Below are 16,429 nucleotides of genomic sequence, written 5' to 3'. Positions count from 1 at the left end.
CGTGACCCTCAGGATATCTAGCCAATCAGGTCACGGAACGTCAACACACCCGCAAAATGTATTGAGCGTGTCCTTCAAACAAAAATGGATTGGAGTTTATGTTGTGGTAACCACAAATAGAGACCGTGTTAGGAACAAATGGAATACTCAAAAGATATCCGTTTGGTATGCACAGTTACTGAGAGATACAGAGATGTGCTACAGTTGTTTACCACCCCACAGTAAGTGTTTGCTCCTTCGGATTCATGAAAGCCCAGGCACCAAAAAATATAAAAATGTACACTCATGAGGATTAAAAAAAAAAAGACCAAAGCGTTACGTTTATGTTAAGCCTGTCGCCCGTTTCATAGGTTCAAGATGTCACACTGAGCTTGTGGACACCGGCAAAATTATTGAAAACTTTTAAAGGAATTCAGCATACTGCACAAGCAAAGGTTGAGACGGCTGGAACTGGACAATAATAATGACAGGTAAGAAGATCATATTGAAAAATGTTTTTCTTGTTATAATTGGTATACAGTACTTCAGAATGTGGAGCAGCTTAAAAGATATAGTGAGACATCTGTAATGTAAACAGTTGATTCATAAATCGGCAATCAATGTACAACCCACCTGTGTGGAGTTTGCATGTTCTTGCCATATCTGTGTGGGTTTTCTCTGGGAACTCCAGTTTCCTCCCAAATCCCAAAAACATGCATTAATTGGAGATTCTGAATGTCTCCTAGGTGTGTTTGTGAGTGTGACTGTTGTCTGGGTCAATGTGCCCCACGTTTGTCTGGCAACCACTTCAGGGTTCACCCCGCCTCCGGGCTGATGATAGATGGGATAGGCTCCAGCACTCCCGTGACCCTTGTGAGGAGGAGCGGCTCAGAAAATGGATGGATGGATAAAAAGTTAGAACATTTGTAACAGTTTTATAGGACAGTGAACTTCCAAATACAGAAATAGCAAAATCAGCTTCCTAAGATCAGCCACACATTGAGTGATACAGCTAGAAGTAATCATACCAAAGGCCAATTGTCAGCCACTCATGAAAACTAGTTGCTGAACCTCGGGTTCGCCTGCGTCACTCGGTGTGTGGCAGGCTTTAGTGGTGTAGTTTCAAAGAATTTCATGTTGAGAGGTACTCATTAACTCAAAGTTAGTAAATCTCTATCTTTCCAATTAAGACGTCATCAACAACTTTGTACAGAGAACTGTTTGTATTTGTTCATCCATCCATCCATCCATCCATCCTCCTAGCCACTTATCCTCACAAGCGTTGCAGGACTGCCTGAGCCTTGGTTAGCGGCTATGCACCACAGGTAGGATGTGACCTAGAGTTGAAAGAGAAATTCTGGAAGGAACTAGATGAAGTAGTTCTGAGCATCCCAGACAGCGAGAGAGTTGTGATTGGTGCAGATTGTAATGGACATATTGGTAAAGGAAACAGGGGCGATGAAGAAGTGATTGGTAAGTACGGTATCCAGGAAAGGAACTTTGAAGGGCAGATGGTGGTGGACTTTGCAAAAAGGATGGAGATGGCTGTAGTGAACACTTATTTCCAAAAGAGGGAGGAACATATAGTGACCTGCAAGAGCGGCGGTAGAACCACGCAGGTAGATTATATTTTGTGCAGACGATGTAATCTGAAGGAGGTTACTGACTGTAAAGTAGTGGTAGGGGAGAGTGTAGCTCGACAGCATAGGATGGTGGTGTGTAGGATGACTCTGGTGGTGGGTAGGAAGATTAAGAAGACAAAGGTAGAGCAGAGAACCATGTGGTGGAAGCTGAAAAAGGAAGAATGTTGTGCGGCCTTCCGGAAAGAGGTGAGACAGGCTCTCGATGGAGAACCGAAGCTCCCGGAAGACTGGACGACGACAGCCAAGGTGATCAGAGAGACAGGCAGGAGAGTACTTAGTGTGTCATCTGGTAGGAAAGGGGAGAAGGAGACTTGGTGGTGGAACCCCAAAATACAGGGAGTCATACAAGGAAAGAGATTAGCGAAGAAGAAGTGGGATACTGAGAGGACTGAGGAGAGGCGAAAGGAGTACATCGAGATGCGACGTAGGGCAAAGGTAGAGGTGGCAAAGGCTAAACAAGAGGCATATGAAGACATGTACACCAGGTTGGACACGAAAGAAGGAGAAAAGGATCTCTACAGGTTGGCCAGACAGAGGGATAGAGATGGGAAGGATGTGCAGAAGGTTAGGGTGATTAAGGATAGAGATGGAAATATGTTGACTGGTGCCGGTAGTGTGCTAAATAGATGGAAAGAATACTTTGAGAAGTCCCTCTTCTTAAATCAGTTATTAAGGAACTCCTCAAAATATAAAGCTGTGCTGATTTCTGGAAAAAAACAAAACAAAAAAAAAAACACAAGCTAATAATATGTGTTAGATGTTTCCTAGATTGTGGTCGTGTGCCTAAGATTGTGGCTTTCAAGTGTGTCATGTATTGTGCTAAATTATAGCATCAATTATCTCAACATTTTCAAGAGTTTTATTTCCCGACTGTAATTCCCTAGAAATTAAATTTACACTTGTGCATTTTGTGTTGCACACTACACAGAGAAACAAATCAAGCAAACATCGACATCCAAGGAAAAAGGAGAAATATCAGAATAAAGGGGCCCACAAACAGTCCTACACTTCGTGACTTCGGAGGTGGGGCACCATTCTGTCTTTGCCAAGGACGCCACAACAGTTTTCCGGAAGCAACTTATTTTCATCTCTCCAATGACTACTCTAGGTTCAATTTGTCCCGTCTGTTTGAAATATTTATCCTCTAAACCTTCAGGTCAGCTTCCCCAGAGATAAGGACAAAAAAAAAAAGAGACACAAACGGTGAGCACTTGACACATGTTCAGGTAATACAAAAAAATGGCACTGTTGTAGTTCAGTACAGTACACTAACAATTTGCTTCCAGACAGCACCCTGGATTCAGTGTTTATTAAAAAAAAAAATCAAGAAGAACACAAAGAAAAATACTTGCTAAACGAGCTGAATTTGTGTACCATAATTAACTACCATCATTTACTGTTATTGGGTTACCATACATCCAACAGAAATCAAAGAACATTTTCTTACCTGTGACATGGTCATAAAGAGATTACCTCTGTTCTTTCAGACAAATGGCAGGAGGAAGTGGAGGGGCTGCTTTCATAAAGCTGTGGCAGTAGTAGTAACGTGGCAAATCACATTATGTTTCCATTTGAGTGGGACAGATCAGGAACACTGATCCAAACTCAAATGTAAAAAAAGCAAGCTTTTTAATCATCAGGATTGTTTTGTGACATAATTTAGCGACAGAATGTACTCTGTGTGAGCAGGACTATGCATCAGAGCAAATTTAGCAAGGTTTTATAGACATCTTTTGGTCAGCCGGGCCCATGCAAGGGCCTTCTTAACAAGGTTACGTGTCTAGAACGCAGCAGCTCCTTTGTCCTGAAGGCTGACATGAACACTTTGTCATCAAGCTTTTCCACTGAAAAAGAAGCAGTAATTCAACCCACTGTAAGTTTGTGTTCTTTCTTATCACACGTACATCTTTTCCCTTTATTGTATGAAAAAGATGCAAATTTGCAAGAGAACCTTTGAAACTAAATGTAAATTGAAGATTGTTTACATTTTTAAGTTAATAACTTATAACAGAATTTCATGACCTTGATTTTGACAGGGACTGTCGCTGGAAAGCTCCTCACCATGGAGTTACTTTTTTCTTTCAAACAGAATTACCCAAAAACTATTTAAAGTTGGCATATTACCCTTTTTTGACCTTCTTCTTCTTTTCCTTTCGGCTTGTCCCGTTAGGGGTCGCCACAGTGTGTCATCTTTTTCCATCTAAGCCTATCTCTGTCACGTCCCATCGGAACGAGAGTAGGACCCAAATGCAGGACTCGGAAGATGCAAGGTAGTTCAAGGAGACACGTTTATTCTATGCAGAGGTAGGGGATCGAGCAGGCAGTCCGGTGCAGCAGCGGTAGTTGGGACGTCGGGCGAAGAGAGCAGATGAGCAGACAGGCAGGAGTCGGTACACAGGGGACCAATCAACGCAGGCAGAAGTATCAAAGGAGTCAGGCTTACAGGGTTGGTCGGAGAACAGACAAAGGTCGGTACACACAGGTTCAATCAGGGATACCGGAGCACACGAACGGGACTGAAGATCAAAGAACTGGCGCCGGCCAGTTGTCATCGCGGTCATATAAATCCACAGCATAATCAGGCTGCATGAGGCGCAGGTGTGCACCTCCCAATCAGCGCACCTGCGCGGGCACCCACACAGCTCGTGCTGGAGCGGCAGGATCATGACAGTCTCGTGCATTCTCCTCTAACACCCACTGTCCTCATGTCCTCCCTCACAACATCCATCAACCTTCTCTTTGGTCTTCCTCTCGCTCTTTTTCCTGGGAGCTCCATCCTCAGCACCCATCTACCAATATACTCACTCTCTCGCCTCTGAACATGGCCAAACCATCGAAGTCTGCTCTCTCTAACCTTGTCTCCAAAACATCCAACTTTGGCTGTTCCTCTAATGAGCTCATTTCTAATCCTATCCAACTTGGTCACTCCAGGCGAAAACATCAGCATCTTCATTTCTGCTCCCTCCAGTTCTGCTTCCTTTTGTTTCTTTTAGTGCCACTGTCTCTAATCCATACATCATGGCCGGCCTCACCACTGTTTTATAAACTTTGCCTTTCATCCTAGCGGAGACTCTTCTGTCACATAGAACACCAGACACCTTCCACCAACTGTTCCACACCCCCTTGGACCCGTTTCTTTACTTCTTTACCACGCTCTCCATTGCTCTGTATTGTAATCTGTGTTAGTTAACACAACACCTATATTTACCTTGGTCTTTTACATTTTAATCAAACAATTATTTAATATATTTAACATTTGTTAATCCAGGTAAGATAATTGAAAACACATTGTCATTAGCAAAGACCTGAACCATGACAGTCCATAACAATGCTTCAGCAGCTGCTTCGAAGCATGGGAACTTTGTCCACCATGGCTATCAAGTTATTGGTCAAGAAACTAAATTTGGGGCTAGTTATTATGCCACCTCCTGCAAAACAGTGGCTCGGAAGTGCAGAACGGCTCGTTCATTGACACATTTGTCAGAAATGAGGAGATGATGATGGATTTACCTTGGTTGTGTAATGTCACACTAATAGGTGGGCAGACACTCCAGAGATCCTCTTCTTATGGAATTGTGTGATATGTGGAGTATAAGTATATTTTTTAGTATGTTCCCTTTCAGAGGTTTCCCTAAAACTTAGCACAAGAGAAAGAGAAGGATGTGTAGCAAAATAATACATTGTAAAATGATGCTCCCCCGAGTGAGTATTTTTCCCAATAGTTAGTAGCTTAATAAGATAAACTGTTGGCTACCATTGTTTCTGATTAAAATATAACTTACAGGTGTACTTGATGAATTGGCCAAAAATTTATTTGTAAGAAGGCAACTCAAAACAATAACTAATTAAAATCATTTGAAACTGACTTTACAAGATCAACCTTGTTGATTTGTTGATCTTTCATTTCATTTCTTTTGCAGGATCCTAAATAAATTGAGACTGCTTAATGGCATAAATTGTGGCTGTTACATTTCTCTTCTTATTAAAAGCATGATTTTTTTCCCTTTTCTAGATGTTTTATTGACTCGTAGTCTGGCACTCCTGTCATCGATGTTTTTTTTTTTTTTTGTCTTATCTCTTTTGTTTTGGCTGGTAGCAAACATTTGAAACATTAATGCAGATTCAATACCCCCCTCTCGCACATGATAAAAGTAGGGCAATCATTATGTCAAGAAACCAGCAAAGTCCAGAACAAGCCTGTGGTCATAATGATTCATTATTCAATAATACAAAGGAGCCATGAGTGGCATCAGCTCTGAACGCCCTATCTTTTGCCATTTTTTTCTTTTTGTATCAAGACCTAAAAAACTTGAATACGGCACATTGTACTTTGGGCAAATATGCGTTTTCCTCCTTCCGAACTGTATGCACCATCAAACCCGAGTAGAACACATCGCATGTATTGTACCAGGCTGGGAAATCATACAAAAATGTGATGTGTCATGATTTAATGCGACAGAGCAGTTAGCATGCATCCTAGTTCCCCATTAGAATCATGATAAGATGGTAAAATGGGACAAATCTTGCACAACAGAACTTGTAAGCAAAGCAAATCAAATTTATTTGTATAGCGCATTTCATACACAAAGTAACTCAATGTGCTTTTTAAGATTAAAAACATTCAAATACAAAGAAATGAAACATATTTGAAAATAAAAGTACAATTAAAACAGCTTACAGTACAAGAAATAATTGAAAAGTGGAAGTACTCTAAAACGCATGAGAAAAAAAATATCTGGATTTGAAAACTTGCGACTGACGTCGCCTCTGTTTGCAACCTATCCATTTTTGTGCAGGATGATAGCTAAATGCTGCTTCACCATGTTTGCGATGGACTCTGCACTCCACTATTTGACCTGAGTCAGTCCATCTCAGAAACCTCCTTGGCTTGTATACCATTAGCATTTCTTTCATGTATTCAGGACATAAACCATTTTAACAATTTATAGACCAGCAGCAAATCTTTAAAATCTATTCTAAAGGTGACTGGAAGCCAGTGTAAAGACTTTAGAGTTGGATTTATGTGGTCTGACTTCTTCAGAATCTGAGCTGCAGCCTTCTGAAAGAGCTGCAGCTGTTTAATGCTCTTTTTGGGGAGGCCAGTCAGAAGACCACCATTACAATAGTCAAATCTACTTAAGATCAAAGGTATGGAAGTAAACATGTGCCATCAGGATTTGAATTAATGGTCCATTGTCATGAAATGCATGATTGTTAGTATGTCTTTAATGAAAAAAAACAGCAGCCGGTATGGACCCATCCTTTTTTTCACCACAAAACATGATTTTGACGTGTATGGCTTTTTGTAACTCCTGTCATAAAAATCCTTGCGAGGGATTTGTTTTCGAGAAGAAGCCGGCGGTGACGTACAGGGCGGTAGCGTACCCAAGTGGTCTGGTCTGTTTATACAAGTTTTACTTAATGGAAGGTAGCTCGTTGTTCCTTCATGTTAGCCAAAATGCCGGCTCGTTGTATTGCTGGATATTGCTTGAACACTCAGGAAGATGGATTCGCTCTTCATACTTTTCCAAAAGACCCAGTTGCACAGGTGCAAAGGACGAGAGCTTCGTGGGTTCCAAATGACAGGTAGGCGTGTATACAGCTACAAAAAAAAAAAACAATAGTTGGGGGGGTGGACGTAATCATTAAGTCAGGGGTGCTAAATGTGTCTGTGCGCATCAGAAGGCTTCCGTGCATCAGCCGCTTAAAGCTCAAGTATCATCAAATGGATGATTTTTGGTATATTATTATTGAAAAACCCACAGCCAATATGGTCCCATGTGTTTTTTCACCACAAAACATGATTTTGACGTATACAGCTTTTAGTAACTCCGCCATGAAAATCCTCTCAGGAAATTGTTGTTGAGAAGAAGCAGGAAGTGACGTAAAGGACAGTGGCGCCCTCTCGTGGACTTGTTTGTTTCCAATAGTTTTTCCTCCGCGAAGGTAGCTCGTTGTTCCTTCGTGTTAGCCAAAATGCCGGCTCATTGCATTGCTGGACATTGCTTGAACACTCAGGAGAATGGAATTCATAAGTTTGAAAGAGACCCTGTTCGTTGTGAAAAATGGATTGCACGGGTACAAAGGACGAGAGCTTCGTGGGTTCCAAATAACAGGAACAGGTGTGTATTCAGCTACTAAAAAAATAATAGTTTGGGGCGGACCACGTAATCGGTCTCTCTCATAACGTAACAAAAGATCCGCGTATGAAATGTGTCAATGTGTGCGTCGCCCAGCCAACAATGTCTCACTCAGCCTGCAACATAGCTCGGCTCTACCCCCTCCTTATATTGCATGGCGGGCCGAAACTCAGCCACACCGGCTGAGGCGCCGTGTTCGGCGGTCACACCTTCCGGAAAGGCTGCGCGTGGGGCTTTGCTACGGGGGCGGCTCTGAAGAACCCAATCGAGAATGCGTTACTCAGCCGGCTCGACTGTGACTAAAGCAGCACCGCTCGCCTCTGTCATAAGCTACACCAGCCGGCTGCGATGAGCCGCGATGGCTCATCTCTGCCGCGGGAGTGGATCGGACGGGATGTGGTTTGGCCGTGATCGGATATGATCTGAATATGGCTCGAAACAATCGTGTAATATTGCCCTGAGGGTTCGAAAAGATAGTGTAATATTGTCCCGGTAACCTCACTCGGTTGTGTGATGTTGTCCTTTTCGAAAAGAGCTTCCATGTCAGAAGGGGCGTTGGAAAAATCAGAATATCTCTGTTGTTCAGCTTCCATAGTAGCAGGCACTGCGCGTTATCAACGGCGAAATGACGATGACGTCAAGGACACATGACGCGAATAATATGGCGACCACTTGGATGTCGAGGGACACTCAATTGCGCAACTTTGTGCATGGATGACACGCTCTCCGCTCACTTTTTTTTTCATATAGACATTGAAGTGAATACTGTTATATGTATTTTTCATTACAATATCTATTTTAGAATGTTTATAGGGATGTCACCCGCACTTTAAGGACGGCCTCCGCAGGCCTTGTGCATCGCCATTGGCCCTGTCGACAAGGCCGAGCCGGCCTTCACGATCGCCGCTGGCCTTGTTGACAAGATCGAGGCAGCCTTGTGGATCGCTGCCGGCCTTGTCAACATGGCTTTGGCCAGGGTGGCTCGTCGCAGTGCCGGGCCGCGGGTGCTCATCTCCGTTGCGGAGGTGGATCGGATGGGGTGGCGGTTTGGCCGCGCCGTCGTCATCACTTGCGGGCGCCGGCGGCGTCGCTCGTGGCCGCGGGTGCAGTTATTCATCGCCGCTGCGGAAGTGGATCGGGCGGGGAGGTGGTTTGGACATGATCCACATACTTCTAAATATAGCTCAAAACGAAAGGGTAATGTTGCCCCGGTCACTTCACTTAGTTGTGAGAGTTTTGCTTCTTCGAAAAGAGCTTCCGTGTCAGAAGCGGCATGTTCGCCTCCTATAGTAGGTAGCACAGCGCGTTCTCAATTGCGAATGTCCCAGTGGGACGTCACGGACAGAAGATGCAGCCAATATGGCTACCACTTGAATATCGAATGAGAATTCCACAACTTTGCGCATGGATGATGCACTCTCAGTTAATGTAGGTCGAAGACAAAAAAGAGGAGGAAAGAGGCTTAGTCGGCAGAAGAAGAAGAGGCATGCACAGACCCTACAACTGTGTGTCAGGTCTTTGACTCTTGGGACTATGACAGGAAAAACTCAGGAGTTAGTTGACATGGAGAAAGGTTGATGTATTGTGCATCCAAGAGAGCAAGTAGAAAAGGAGTAAGGCAAATTATTTTACCTTGGAGTAGATGGGAAGAGAAATGGATTAGAGATTATTTTAAAGGAAGAGCTGGCTAAGAATGTCTTGGTGAAAAGAGTATCAGTTGGAGTGATGAGGCTGAAATTTTAAATTGAGGGTATTGTATATAACAGGGGTGCTCAATACATTGAGCGGTCGTTCGCGAGGCAGTCTTGGTCGATTGCAGGACGGCGTGCCCAAAAAAAAAAAAAAACGTCAGCCAATGTTCCCTCGTAACTGCGCGCGTGCGCAATTGTGCACTGCTCATGCAGTCTTTTTACAGATATTCTGCATTGCGCGCAGAAAAAAAAAAAACAATGTAAATTGAAAGTATAACATATGGCTGTTCAGTTTGTGGCATTTTGCAATGTGATTCAATGAGTGAGGGATGACTGGTTGTTACATCCAATGGCACAATTCACGTATATACTGTAAAAAAAAGAAAAGAGGCCTGGTTTCTTTTAGGCAGCACATGGAACTTTCTCTAACAGCGACCGCTGCTCCGCCACACTTTCTTTTTCCTAGTTTACCTTACACTCGCCCCCCTATCCCCGCTCTTAAAGAAGTACACTCACAATTACAAATGTTACAGTAGTTACGCAGCCCATCAATCTGTTTTATAATGACAGCGTCCACCACCAGTGCTTTAGTTCGCAACACAGTTTGGGAAACGTAGAACATAGACGACCAAGACGTGTTTATGTTTACTTTCAATATTAATGGAGAAAGTTAAAAAAGAAATGCTGTTGTTTTAAGATGCAATGACAGTGGGAGAATGTGAATAATCGAAGAAAAAGTGGTTAAACTGGACAAGATTTTCTCTTTTTGAGGGGGAAAGGTCTGGTCTGAAGCCAGCCAAAAGAGAAAGTGCAGGATGAGATGGTGTGTAATTTTAAAAATCCACCTTGGCACAGCCTGATCCAGGATGAAAGCACAGAAAATACAGTGCACAAAAAGCAAATCTGTATTTTAAATATACATATATATTTATATATAGCATAATATATCACATAACATTAATAACAACATTGGGAGTATCATCAACCCCCCAATCGTCGGTAGCTCGCGAGAGACTGGCTGCTTCAAAAGTAGATCTTGGGCTGAAAGGTCTGGGCACCCCTCGTGTATAATGATGATGTGACCTCGAGTTGAAAGAGAAATTCTGGAAGAAACTAGACGAAGTAGTCCTGAGCATCCCAGACAGAGAGAGAGAGAGTTGTGATTCGTGCAGATTGTAATGGACATATTGGTAAAGGAAACAGGGGCGATGAAGAAGTGATGGGTAAGTACGGCATTCAGGAAAGGAATTTTGAGGGATAGATGGTGGTGGACGTGGTAAAAAGGATGGAGATGGCTGGAGTGAACACTTATTTCCAGAAGAGGGAGGAACATATAGTGACCTACAAGAGCAGAGGTAGAAGCACGCAGGTGGATTATATTTTGTGCAGGTGATGTAATCTGAAGGAGATTACTGACTGTAAAGTAGTGGTAGGGGAGAGTGTAGCTCGACAGCATAGGATGGTAGTGTGTAGGATGACTCTGGTGGTGGGTAGGAAGATTAAGAAGACAAAGGTAGAGCAGAGAACCATGTGGTGGAAGTTGAGAAAGGAAGAATGTTGTGCGGCCTTTCGGAAAGAGGTGAGAGAGGCTCTTGATGGACAGCAGAATCCCGGAAGACTGGACTACAACAGGCAAGGTTATCAGAGAGACAGGCAGGAGAGTACTTGGTGTGTCTTCTGGTAGGAAAGGGGAGAATGAGACTTGGTGGTGGAACCCCAAAATAGAGGGAGTCATACAAGGAAAGAGATTAGCGAAGAAGAAGTGGGACACTGAGGGGACTGAGGAGAGGAGAAAGGAGTACATCGAGATGCGACGTAGGGCAAAGGTAGAGGTGGTAAAGGCTAAACAAGAGGCATATGAAGACATGTACACCAGGTTAGACATGAAAGAAGGAGAAAAGGATCTCTATAGGTTGGCCAGAAAGTGGGATAGAGAAGGGAAGGATGTTTAGCAGTGATTAGTAAAGTGGAAGTCAGAAAGGCACTACAATGGATGAAAAATGGAAAGGCAGTTGGTCCTGATGACATACCGGTAGAGGTATGGAAGCAATTTGGAGAGATGGTTGTGGAGTTTTTGACCAACTTATTCAACAGAATACTAGCGGGCAAAAAGATCCCTGAAGAATGGAGGAAAAATGTTCTAGTTAGCCTAGAAGGTCAGAAGGAGCTACATTGTGTCTTTGTGGAGCTAGAGAAATCCTATGACAGAGTAAATAATTTATTTAAGGTGGAGGTGGGACTGCATCAGGGATCAGCTCTGAGCCCCTTCCTGTTTGCAGTGGTAATGGATAGGCTGACAGATGAGGTTAGACTGGAATCCCCTTGGACCATGATGTTCGCAGATGATATTGTGATATGCAGTGAAAGAAAGGAGCATGCAGAGGAACAATTAGAAAGATGGAGACATGCACTGGAAAGGAGAGGAATGAAGATTAGGTGAAGTAAAATAGAATATATGTGCGTGAATGAGAGGGGTGGAGGAGGAAGAGTGACACACCAGGGAGAAGAGATAGCGAGGGTGGACAACTTCAAATACTCGGGGTCAACAATACAGAGCAATGGAGGGTGTGGTATTGAAGTGAAGAAATGGGTCCAAGCGGGGTGGAACAGTTGGCGGAAGGTGTCTGGTGTGTTATGTGACAGAAGAGTGTCTGCTAGGATGAAGGGCAAAGTTTACAAAACAGTGGTGAGGCCGGCCATGATACGGATTAGAGACGGTGGCCCTGAAGAAACAACAGGAAGCAGAACTTGAGGTAGCAGAAATGAAGATGCTGAGGTTCTCCCTTGGTGTGAACAGGTTGTATAGGATTAGAAATTAGCTCATTAGAGGGACAGCTAAAGTTGGATGTTTTGGAGACAAGGTTAGAGAGAGCAGACTTAGATGGTTTGGACATGTTCAGAGGCGGGAGAGTGAGTATATTGGTAGAAGGGTGCTGAGGATGGAGCTGCCAGGCAAAACAGCGAGAGAAAGACCAAATAAAAGGTTGATGAATATTGTGAGGGAGGACATGAGGACAATGGGTGGTAGAGAGGAAGATGCACGAGATAGGCTTAGATGGAAAAAGACGACACCTAATCGGGACACGCCCAAAGGAAAAGAAGAAGGAACTGCTGATTACATTTATCTGTATTCTATTCCAATATGTTACTGTTCTATATACTGTATCACTGTCCTATTAAGTGGATTTGTTCTGGGTCGAGGGAAAGTAAAAAGCACACCTATGGCTTGTCTTGTGGCATAGCTATGTCCCGTATTTGTGTGATTTAGCTTTAATGATAAATTCTTGGGTTTTCCACCGTAATAAATGTTAAACAAAAATGTCAGTTCTTACGCTCAATTATCATCCACGGGCAGGTTTCATGGATACATTCACAATTCCTTCTTCCTGTGAGGAGTAGTGCTAGTCGTGCTGCCTCATTCTGAGTGATTTGCATTTTTGCAATTCTTGTTTTGAAGTTTTGGACCACGTTGTATGGCTCTACTATAGACTATAGTCCTGTCTGACCCCTAATGTTCATCCAATTTTATCCACAGTGGCCTGAAATGTGAGTCCAATGGCCGACAGGAACAGCATGTTAACGTAGCATGAGCTAAGTACTACTGTCCGAGTCCATATGCTGAGAAGATAATGGATTGCTGGTGTGGGTTGAAACTCTCAGTTAACTGCCCTAAGAGGCGTGTCACTCTTAGAGAGTAAAAGAACCACTACCTGCTCTGTTAGGTTATTGACTCTGCTACCACACAAACTGCCCAGTTAAACCACGTATTCTAAATCTCAATGGACCGAGACACAGCTCAATGAAACAGATGTCTCCTGACCCTTCCATCCAATAGCCCTGACTAATGAAAGTTCCCCTGTGAGGTAATCAAGGGAATTGAGTATGTGTGTGTATGTGTTGGCAGGGAAGGTGTCGTTGATTCATTTGCTTGTAGCTTTCTTCTATTTTAATTCCATAGTGGTAATTTAAAAATTATTTTCATTGATGATTTTTGTGTGCTTGTTGCTTAAATATAAAGCTTTCAGAATGAGCATATTAATAGTTGTAAAGTAAGTTTCTTTCTGCTTGTCCCTTTTGGGGTCACCACAGTGTGTCATCTCAGATGAACACACATATATGTTTGGCATAATTTTTACACGGACGCCCTTCCTGACGCAAGCCTTCTCAGGGAGTGGAGGCCCTAGTGGGATACGAACCCACAACCCCTGGTTTACCAAACAAGCGCTCTAACCACTGAGCTACAGGGCCTCGGGCATCTCAACAGTTGAATCCCTTAAAGTCCTACAATTAAATATTCAACCAAACTGCTGGTGGTCAAAATGCCGTAATACATGACAAGCAAGGCCTCAATAATTATCATGGGATTTCAACTCCAGGAAAATCAAAATTTTTACCCTCACAAGTTTGAATTTCTTTATTTCACAGATACTGGAAAAGTGACTTAATGATTGTCGAACACGAGATGGGACTTTTGTGACCGAGGGAAGAGGTATGACAATCACTCTTCTCTAATGGTTGCTTAGTACAGTAAAGCTAATAATATCTTTCACGTGGCATCACAGTTTAGGATAACTACCACAGTTTATTGTTAAACTTTGTTTCTAGTTTTTTTTTTTATAGTTTTTATTATGTACTAAATTCAGGGTGTACCGCACCCCTGCCTGTTGACAGCTGGGATAGGCTACAGCACTCCCTGTGACCCTTGTGAGGATAGACAGCTAAGAAAGTGGATGGACGCTATAAGGTTGAATACTGACTCATGAAAGGTGTCAATTTTGACCTTGTTGGATCTGAGTGCAGTGTTTGATACGGTAGCTCATAATATACTGCTGAACAGTTTGGAAATGTGGGGAAGACTAAATGGATACATGCCTAAATGGTTCAGGTCCTACCTGGAGGAAAGTACCTACTTTGTAACCATTGGAAGTGCTCAATCTCAACAAATGGCAATGACCTATGCGGTCTCTCCCTGGTCAGTTCATTGAGTCCTCCTGTTCAGCTAGTATATGCTACCCTGGGGACAAAGTTTTCTGAACTTTAATTTTGATTATCTATGCTATGCAGATGACACACCGTTATATCTGGCAGTGCCTCCAGATGACAACAATTCAATTCAGGTGTTGTGTCGCTGTTTAAAGCAGATACATAACTGGATGAGCCAAAATTTTCTTCAACTAAACCATAACAAAATTGAGAATTGTTTTTGGAAAAAAAGAAAAGAGGATTGCTTTTAGTTAATAACTGGACTCACTAGCTTCACAACTATAAAACCAAAGACCAAATCCAAAACCTTGGTTTTCTGATAGATTCCGACATGACTTTCAACAGTCATATCAAATTATTTACTAAAACTGCCTTTTACCATTCTAAGAAGATATCCACAGTGAAGGCTTGCATGTGTAAAGCAGACTAAGAGAAGCTCATTCAAGCTTTCATCTCAAGGACACTTGACTATTGTAATGGTCTTCTCACTGGACTCCCCCAAAAAAGCATTAAATGGCTGCAGCTCATTCAGAATGCTCCGGCTCGGGTTCTGAACTGAGCAAAGAGGTTCTCCCCGTGCCTGCGTGCAACATTAATTGGACAGTCTAAATTGCCCCTAGGTGTGATTGTGAGTCTGGCTGTTTGATGTTGATGTGCTCTGCGATTGGCTGGCAATCAGTTCAGAGTGTATCCTGCCTCCTGCCCGTTGACAGCTGTTGCCCGTTGAGAGGCTCCAGCACTCCCGCGACCCTCGTGACGATAAGTGGGTAAGAAATGGATGGATGAAGAATAAAGTGTCAATCGTATTTTTTTTTTATCAATTAAATCAAGAGTGGAACTATGGCATGACTAAATTGTGTGAGCTGGGTTCAATAATAGTCAGGTTTTCTGGATGAGCTTGTCTGAATTTTCACGTGGAAAAGTAGTTACAGTCTATTATACAGCACATGCAAGTAGTTATCTGCTTTTGTGGTGGAGGTCAGAAGGGTGCGTTGTGTCCTCTCCATACTGTTTACAAAGGTTATTGTCATACAATGCGCTACATTTCTTTGCCTTCAACAGCTTTCCACTTTCACCTCCATTGGGTTTTCTTTGGTGCATTTCCTGAATAGGCTGCATAATAAACATGTTTATATTGCAAAATACATGCTCACTTAAATTGATAATGACGAAAACATTATTCTTGCTGCTGTGGTGTAGACAAAGACAAAATTGCCGATCTGATTAAATTATATTTTCTTTGTACAAAATAAAAATGCTTCTCCCTATTCATTACGACAGATTTGGTATTGGTCGTGACAAAAAGAGCTTCTCGAGAAAGCCAAAAAAAAACTGTGTGAAAGATTATAAGCATCTCCTTTGTGTTGACTCATTTTAAATCTCCGTTTTCTCCCAATTTACATGATACTCTTGCTATTTATGCTTTTTAGGATGTTTTCACCATCTCAATTTATTAACAAATGCAAAAAAAATGAGTCACTCATTCAAGACTCTATTATAGTCATTCGGGGACAACAGTATGTTTCTGCTCTGATGTCCATAATGTGAAATCCAATCAAATGAAGAGCACTTACAGCTACTTCTGGCATGTAAACAAAGCAAAGAAGTCTGCAATAGGGGCTTCACTTGCATATGATGCTACAGTCATGTAAGTTCTTGTTGACATACAGTCGGGTTGAATTGTATGTGTCTTTTGCTTGTACTCATATTTTTGTGACATTTAGGTCTTCATATTCTGGGCCTTAGATCACTATGAATGCTCTGTTGTCTGTTGGTTTTATTATATAGGCAGGTGGATGTACAATATATCATCTTCCTCACTGACATAACACAAGCTCCAATCAGAGACTACAGTACTTTGAAAATAATGAGATTTTATTGTAACTAATGTTGACCTTTACTTTGAATATCTAAAAGGTTACTTCATTACATCCTGTATGGTAGCTAACGTTTTCCTTATAATAACCAATCTGACAAGTAAAACCTAATTGAA

The 16,429-nt window shown here is 42.5% G+C and overlaps 1 long non-coding RNA gene across 1 annotated transcript in view; it reads left to right on the top strand.

The window, feature by feature from the left end:
- Positions 1 to 14: 14 nt before the first annotated feature.
- LOC133492600 (uncharacterized) overlaps positions 15 to 16,429 on the top strand; it is an 80,763-nt gene continuing 64,348 nt past the window's right edge. The window contains exons 1-2 of the long non-coding RNA XR_009792699.1: positions 15 to 221; positions 351 to 470. This is a non-coding gene — a long non-coding RNA (uncharacterized LOC133492600). The remainder of the gene's footprint in view (positions 222 to 350; positions 471 to 16,429) is intronic.

Source organism: Syngnathoides biaculeatus, chromosome 19 (assembly GCF_019802595.1).
Source record: "Syngnathoides biaculeatus isolate LvHL_M chromosome 19, ASM1980259v1, whole genome shotgun sequence".
Lineage (NCBI taxonomy): Eukaryota > Metazoa > Chordata > Actinopteri > Syngnathiformes > Syngnathidae > Syngnathoides > Syngnathoides biaculeatus.
This window is presented reverse-complemented; position numbering and strand designations above follow the sequence as displayed.